The following is a 7,942-nucleotide window of genomic DNA, read 5'->3' as shown; positions in this document are numbered from 1 at the left end:
TCATTCAGTTTTCAAAATCTGTCAGTCTATCAATTTTAGTGAAATGTGTTATGATTTAAAATAAAACATTTGTTGAGAAAAATATTTAAATAAATTCAGTGTTGTGAATTAATAATTATTTTTTTAAGAAATATTTTATAAAAGTATTTCTAATCACTGATCATATTCTAATTAAACCGGTTATATATTTCTTTTCTTCTATATTTTTGATAAATTTATCAATATTGATATTGAGAAGAAATGCATTTATAGTTAACAACTTTTATTGTTAAAAAAATAAAAAAATAAAAACAATCTTTCCTTTCATATTCAGTTCTTTACCGAGATCACATTTTAAATCATTCTTATCCTCGTATCACTTATTAAATTAATACCATATTATTTTTCTATTTTTCTACATTTAAAATAACGACTAGTCTATTATATAATTTATAAGAAAAAATTTAAAGTGTTTAAATCATTTGTATTGTCTATAACAATTTAAATAAAATATTAAATAAATTGAATAATTATTTTTGGCAGTATCAATTAATACGCAATTATTATGCCGATTAATTTTAATAAAAATAAAAATTTTCTAGTTTTATTAACTCAGTGTCAATTATTAAGATTGTCGGATTAATAATTACAGTATTAATAACTTATAATATAATTTTCTAGTCGCAAAAGCGCGTCATTTCTTCGCTTGATTTAAAAAGAAGAAAATTAAATCCGACAATCCCTCGCGGTTTTGAGAATGCCGTAAAAATACCGTAATTTTTTCGGCATTTATGCTCTCATGCCGTATATTTACCGTTATAATTTGGTAATAATGCGGTTAAACTATAGTTGTTTTCGCCAGTTTTTATACTCTAGTTATCCAGGATATATATTGCACTTCTGCTGGACAGTTACCAAAAATATACTATACAATTACCGCATTAATGCCCAAATTTTACCCAAAAAATTCCAAATAATTACCGTAATAATACAATAATTTTGCCGAATATTTTCTGACATAATGGACAATTGTTAAAGATTTAGTTTTATTTTAGTTCACTTCTATGTTAGAAATGAATAAAATGAAAAATTTTAAATTTTGCTTTTTATTCTCCATCGCTACTTTGCAAAAATAAATACTGTTTTTGAATAAAAAATATGTAGAATATTATTTTTTAATTAGGTATTTAGCAGTAATTAATATAAAAATAATACATATGTTAAGTAAATATATTCTAATTTTAATTTCAATTTTTAATTTCTCACTTAGAAAATTGCAAATTTTCTAAAATCGAAAAGTTATATTATTTCACATATATAATTATATTATTTAATTTTAAATATGCTTATCGTAAGATGGACGGTGTGGCTTAATGTTTATAGAATAAGCAAAAAAACAATATGGTATAGACTGGGTAGCTCAAATGGTAGAGTAGCCGACATGTCCTCAGGAGGTTCTGGGTTCGAATCCCAGTCCGAGCGTTATTTAATTTTACACAATTTTTTAAATATGGTTTTAATACAATCATTTTACCGCCTTATTACCGTAAATATGCCGCATTTTCAGCGTAAATATTCTAAATTTTTAGCGTAAATGTATGGCATTTTTACGGTAAATGTTCCATAATTTTTCGATAAAAACAGACCAAAACAACCGAAAAAATGCTGAAAAAATACCGCATTAATACTATATAATTGCGACATTTTTTCAGCATTTACAAACTTCACTAGGTATCTTTATGATCATTATCTCTCTAATAAATTGTGAATCTACAAGAGTAAATACTTATTATTAATAAAAATATATTTTTATATTCAAAATATCATATGTATAAATATTTGATATTATCAAAATAATAAAATTTTTAATTAAATAGGTAGTATTGCACTCTAGAAGAAATCACGATCTAAAAATTAGTTTTAATTTTTTTTCCTACTTTTAATGTATAATATGATGATTATTATTTTTAATTTTTATTATTATTAGTAAGTATACTTATTTATTGTTTAACAAGAGATACTGGAGTTTTAGCACTTCCTTTTGAATCAACAGCACTTAATGCAATTCCCTAATAGCGCTGCATAGTAGGTTAACACTATAGGTCCCCTTATAAAAAAAAAAATATTATTATTATTATTTAAAGGTTTCAAAATTTTTAAACTATAATTATAATTTAAAATTTTTGATTTCTTCTTTATTTTTATTATTATCATCATCATTATTATTATTAAAAGATTTCAAAATTTTTGAACTATAATTATAATTATAAAATTTTTCATTTTATTATTATTATTATTATTATTTAATGGTTTCAAAATTTCTAAACTATAATTTTTTATTTTTTTATTTTATTTATTTAAGGTCGCCTTGTAACTACAAGGTTATTGACGACCACAATAGAGAAGTACAAATTAACATACTACACAACAATAATAATTTTAGATGTCATTAAATAATTTAGCTTCTTTGAGGAACAGTAACGTCCTGTAGCATCCACTTTTCGAGCTGAGACATTCATTGAAGTCCTTGGGAAGATTAGTTCTGGTTCTGATGGCAGCAAGATTTGGACATTCTGTTAATAAATGTCTAACTGTAACTTCGGTACCTCAGTATTTACATCTGTTTTTGTTGTCCTTAGTAATTAGGTGCGCATGTGTGCGAAAGAAAAATTTTTTTTTATTATGTAAATTTAAAGAAAAATAAGCAATAAAAAAAAAATTAAAATTTTTATAATTTTTTTCATTAAAAAAATTGTTACAAAAATATTTTTAAAAAATCCTTTCATTTTTAAGAAACTTAAAAAACTATAAATGAAAATTAATTTAGCCATCTAAAAATTTTTAGAATTTTTTTTTGTATTGAAAAAATTATTATAAAAAAATTTCATGTGTAAAAAACTTGAAAAACTGAAAGTGCAATTTTTAAAAAATATTTTTTTGTTCTGATTGAATTATTGAATAAAAACCAAAAAATTAAAAACGTCGGCTATGTTTAGTATTATAACTATAAGTGGAATTTTTAAAAAATATTTTTTATTTCTAATTCAATAAATTAAACAAAATTAAAAAAATTAAAAATGTCGGCTAACTTTATTAATATGGCTAAATTTAGTATTATTAAAAATTTTATTCTTATCATGAGTTTGCAATAAAAATCATAAAAAAATTTTCAAATTTACCGGCAAATTTTTAAATTACCAATCCAAGCTAAGAACCATTTCTTCTTACCACCTTTCTGCCTTTACCTTCTCCCCTCCATTTCTCCCCATAAACTACGCGTGACTAATGCGTGTTATGTTATGTTTACATTACCCAAGCCGCTAAGTGAATTTATCCAGTGCTAGTTATTCCAAAAATCTAACATAAAACCTAAATGTCACTTAAAAAATGTCTTCTTCAGACGAGAGTTCGGACAGCACCGAGTACCTGGTGCCATCTTCAAAAATCGACTTAACAAGTTCATTTTTCTCCACTTCCGCATCGACATCCAAGTCTAACCCCAAGGTAAGAGCTAGAGAATAGAATCATCATCTTCCTCAGAAGATGATGAACTTCCCGAACGCGGAACTTCTTTTGGAAGTAATGAAGAACCTAGAGAAGATCAACAACCCAATTGTCGAACCATCCCGAGCACCAGCGCCAGTTTCTGAAGTTTTCTAGCCGAGAGTTGTCTTCAGAGATTGCTGATCTTTTGCTGAAGCATGAGAGCGGCCTTGGGTTCTTCAAGCTTCCCGATGAAAGAAGAAGAAATGCCTAAGGAACAGAAACAGGAACAGGAACAGGTCCAAGTTCAGCATCCAGACTATGAAGTTCCTCAGGAAGGAGTTAACATAACCCTTCCAGGAACTGGAATGCCTAGCTTCAAAGAGGAAGAAAAATAAAGTCGACCTGGAGGCCCAGTTGATCAAGAAAGATGAACTCTAGGATTAGGGCGAATCAGCTGTTGGTCCACAAGGTTTGTGAAAAGATTAAAATATTTATTATTTTTATATTTAAGGAAGTTCGAGCGTAATGAGTTAAGATAGTGTTAAAATATTTTTTAATTTTAGTTTTCCCAATATTCGTCAAAATTCTTGATTTTAATTTAAAATAATTTAAACGATTTAATAATTTATAATTTTTACTTATTTAATAAAGTAAAGTAATAAAATGACTTTTGGTATTTATTACTCGCCGGAATAAATAAACAGATTTGGCAATAGCGCGCTTGATTATACCCATAACCTGAGACGTGGATGAGTGTGTGAGTTAAACATTTCTCTCTCTGTAACTATATTTCTATCCTTTTGTTTTCTCAGCTGTTGACGCGATGTTGTCAAATCTTTATTCGAATAAATGGCTGACGATAAACCAGTTACACTGAGCTCGGATACCTATAGTGTATACTCCATAGTGTATACAGTGTTGTTTACTACAGTACACATAACCTGTGTTTTACTTGAAAACAAATTATTTTTCTGATAATAAAATGTCTGACCGTGATAATTTAGAGAGTGAAAGTGATCAGCCTCCTGCAAAGAAAGCAAAATCACACTATGACACACTATCAAGTCATCAGTAAGTTAATTATATTTTTATAATTAAAGTATGCATTTATCTGTGCATTAAGCACGCGTATATTTGGTGTGTTTTGAGCGCCAGTAAATGTAAAATCTACTCTCTTGGTAGATTAAAATTCACATAAATTTAATTGCATATAATGTTTTTAAATTAATTACTAATTTTAATTTCATTCTTATTGAAATTAATGCATTAAAACAATTGCTTAGAGAATAAATTTATTAATACTGACAGAATTGTATTTCAAAAATCAGCTGATGGCGTGCAGCAGCGCACGAATGTTTGTCTTATTTGTTATTAATATGAACATTAAAAAATTAATTAATTTTTCTAATTATAGTGGAATTTATAGTGAAACATTCATTATTGATATTTATAATTTACGATCTTTAGTAATATATTGAAATAACTAGCTAAGATTCTTGAGTTTACTAATATATTGAAGCCAATTTAAATTTTTCTGTATATTTTAATAACATATTTTTTATAAATATTTCAGAACCCAACAATCATCACAGGGGTCACAAAATATTATTATTGCAACTGGACATCACCAAAATCAGTTAAACACAAGACATACTATTATTGTTATGTAAGATTTTATTAATCTAATAGTACCAGAATATATTAATTTTATTTAAGCTTCTTTTAACACTTATATATTTTTTAGAGTAAATATTAATAAAAAAGAACGTCAAAAACGATACAGGGAGAAGAACAGAGATAAATTGAAGCAGCGTGAAGCGGAAAGAAGAGAACGCATACAATATTCACAAAGTATTGCCGGACCATCTACCTCTTCAAACACGAATAGAATAGAACTGAATAATGAAGAAATAATTGCTGCTCAAAGTTCATCTGGTTCGGAAAAAATACAACCATCATCCATTCAAAGAAATGATCAAGGTAATGAACTAAATGCTCTCCAAAAAAAAAAAAGAACGTCAACAAAGATACAGGGAGCAGAACAGAGATAAATTGAAACAACGTAAAGCGGAAAGAAGGAGGCGTCTACAAAATGCAGATGTGATGACAGAATTATCTACTTCTCCAAACATCGAATTTACATAAATAATTAACGATCCAATAATAGATGAAATAACTACAAATTCTCGAAATGTAGCTGGTTTAGAAGAAATGCAGCATGTAGTAGTTAAGAAGTATCTCAGCAAATTGGACGAAGTCAATCAAGTGCAAATACTACGGAAATTCCGAATAACTACAGTCAATTTAGATACAATACACAGAAAAAAAAAAAGAAAGAAAGAGAGATAGGGAAGGGGGAAGATTATAGGGCACGAGAGGGGAGGGGCAGAATGAGAGGGGAGGAGGGGTAGCATATGTGATAGTAGACGAAAAATCTATATTGGCTAGGAATGGCGTAAAAATCCGTTCTTATTGAGCGTCTACATCACGAATGGAGTAACTATGCTAAATTTCAAGTCAATCGGGCGTATAGTTTCGGAGATCTTGTGATGAGTGAGTCAGTGAGTGGTATTTCGATTATATATATAGATAACTGATACCCGCACGTTTCGCTGGGCATGCAATAAAATTTTATTGTGTAACCTAGACGAAAAATATAAACAAAATAATTAATTTCAACAATCTTAACGAAATTATATCGCTTTTTATCTCTAAAATAATTGTTTTTACAGCTCTGAATTTGTTAAGAAATTACATAAATAAATATGTTATTATTCTTTTGTTTAAGCGCCAACTTCAATAACGTTATTAAGATTGTTGATTCAGATTATTATTTCTTATCTCAGCGCCATTTTTTATAAAAATATGAATATTAATAATCAAGATTATGAAATTAATCACATATTAATTGAAAATATAAACAGCAATGTTATTATATTAATTTGACTGAAAATTAACATTGATAAGTTAATGAATAAATTTATTTCTGCTTATATAAATATAAAAATGAATATTTTTAATCTTTGTTATTAAGAAATTCGTCACAAATTAGGTGGTATTAAAAAATATATTCGTTATTATTCATTTTATTAAGAATTAACCTAAATCGACCGTTTTTTATAATTTAACGATATCGTTGTGAAATTTTAGAGAAGATAAATCAGATACAATTTACCATTTTAATTTTAATCATTAAAATCAATATAATCATTTAAAAATATCAACTTAATAAATTTGTGTTTTATTTAGTTGTGTTATGATATAATGGAGAGTTCATCCTTTATGATCATTACAATACATTTTAACTATTTCAGTTATTAATGATTTAGCTAGTCTTTCTTAAAAAAAGTACGATTATAAATTCCTACTATCCCAACAAACAATCGATAAAATTTGAAATCAAAATGTATTTGCCTAACGTATAGAATATTAGTATTTAGTAACTTTCTACTTTTATTCTAATCATTCCTCTGAATTCAGTTGACACCCGAATTTGTTATTACAATTTATTTATTTTGACAGTTATTATGGTAACATTAACCATGGTGACGGTGACCATAGTAACGGTAACCATAGCAACGGTTACCATGGCAACGGTTACTATGGCAACGCTAACCATGGTAATGGTAACCATGGTAATGGTAACCTTGGTAATGGTATAATCATGGTAATGGTAACCATAGCAACGGTAACTATAGCAACGGACCATTTCTTTTATGAGCGGGGGTCAATAAGTGAAAATCCATTTCCGATAGGAATTCCGTAATATCGCTTCTTATCTCTCATCTACGGTGAAAAAGGAGTACCTATGCCAAATTTTAAATGAATCGGTCCAATAGTTTCGGAGATCTGGTGATGAGTCAGTGGTATTTCGCTTATATGTATATAGATAACAAAAGCAAATTAATAACAATCCAAGAGAACCTACCACCAGATACGGAACAACAATAGATGCTGTATTTATTAGATATCTTGATAATGTTATGTCCAATAATACTTTTGTAACCATCGACTAATTGTCACAGTAATACCGTCCTCAGAGGCATAACATCGAATATAACTATTACCGAAGTCACTGATTAAACGAATTAAGTAGTCACGATTTGAAATAAATTCGTAAATTTTTGTATTTAATGAAAATAAATATTTATTCAATAAATAGTCATCGTTATCTGGAAAAAAAAATCGTAATATTTTATTTTATCATTATGACATATTTAGTTCCTACTAGAAATGATATTCGCGCGCAAGCGCGCGCGTGCAAGTAATGCTTTAGTAATAACTCAGAGACCCGTAATCAAATTTTTTGTGCATTCACTTGTTTGATATTTACTAAAATAATGGATACTCCGAAAAATTATTCCCAAAAATAATCCTCTCAATAAAAATATATGAAAGTATTGAAGTTAGTTATAAGTCGAAATTCGCAAAAACCGGGCCACGATTTATCATTGGTTAAAATTAAGGCGCGCGCGTA

At 27.7% G+C, this 7,942-nt stretch overlaps 3 long non-coding RNA genes across 3 annotated transcripts; 1 reads left to right on the top strand and 2 right to left on the bottom strand.

Annotated features, from left to right (window-relative positions):
- Positions 1–209: 209 nt before the first annotated feature.
- LOC123270588 lies at positions 210–2,041 on the bottom strand. Its single transcript, XR_006510638.1, has 2 exons — positions 1,708–2,041; positions 210–721 (listed from the first exon to the last, which is right to left on the bottom strand). It is a non-coding gene; the product is annotated as an uncharacterized LOC123270588 (long non-coding RNA).
- Positions 2,042–2,327: 286 nt separating this feature from the next.
- Positions 2,328–7,627, bottom strand: LOC123270345. Its single transcript, XR_006510577.1, has 2 exons — positions 7,394–7,627; positions 2,328–2,552 (listed from the first exon to the last, which is right to left on the bottom strand). It is a non-coding gene; the product is annotated as an uncharacterized LOC123270345 (long non-coding RNA).
- LOC123270344 lies at positions 4,355–5,147 on the top strand. The gene is made up of 2 exons (XR_006510576.1): positions 4,355–4,536; positions 5,039–5,147. It is a non-coding gene; the product is annotated as an uncharacterized LOC123270344 (long non-coding RNA).
- Positions 7,628–7,942: the final 315 nt, after the last annotated feature.

This window comes from Cotesia glomerata, linkage group LG8 (genome assembly GCF_020080835.1).
Source record: "Cotesia glomerata isolate CgM1 linkage group LG8, MPM_Cglom_v2.3, whole genome shotgun sequence".
NCBI classification, from domain to species: domain Eukaryota; kingdom Metazoa; phylum Arthropoda; class Insecta; order Hymenoptera; family Braconidae; genus Cotesia; species Cotesia glomerata.
This window is presented reverse-complemented; position numbering and strand designations above follow the sequence as displayed.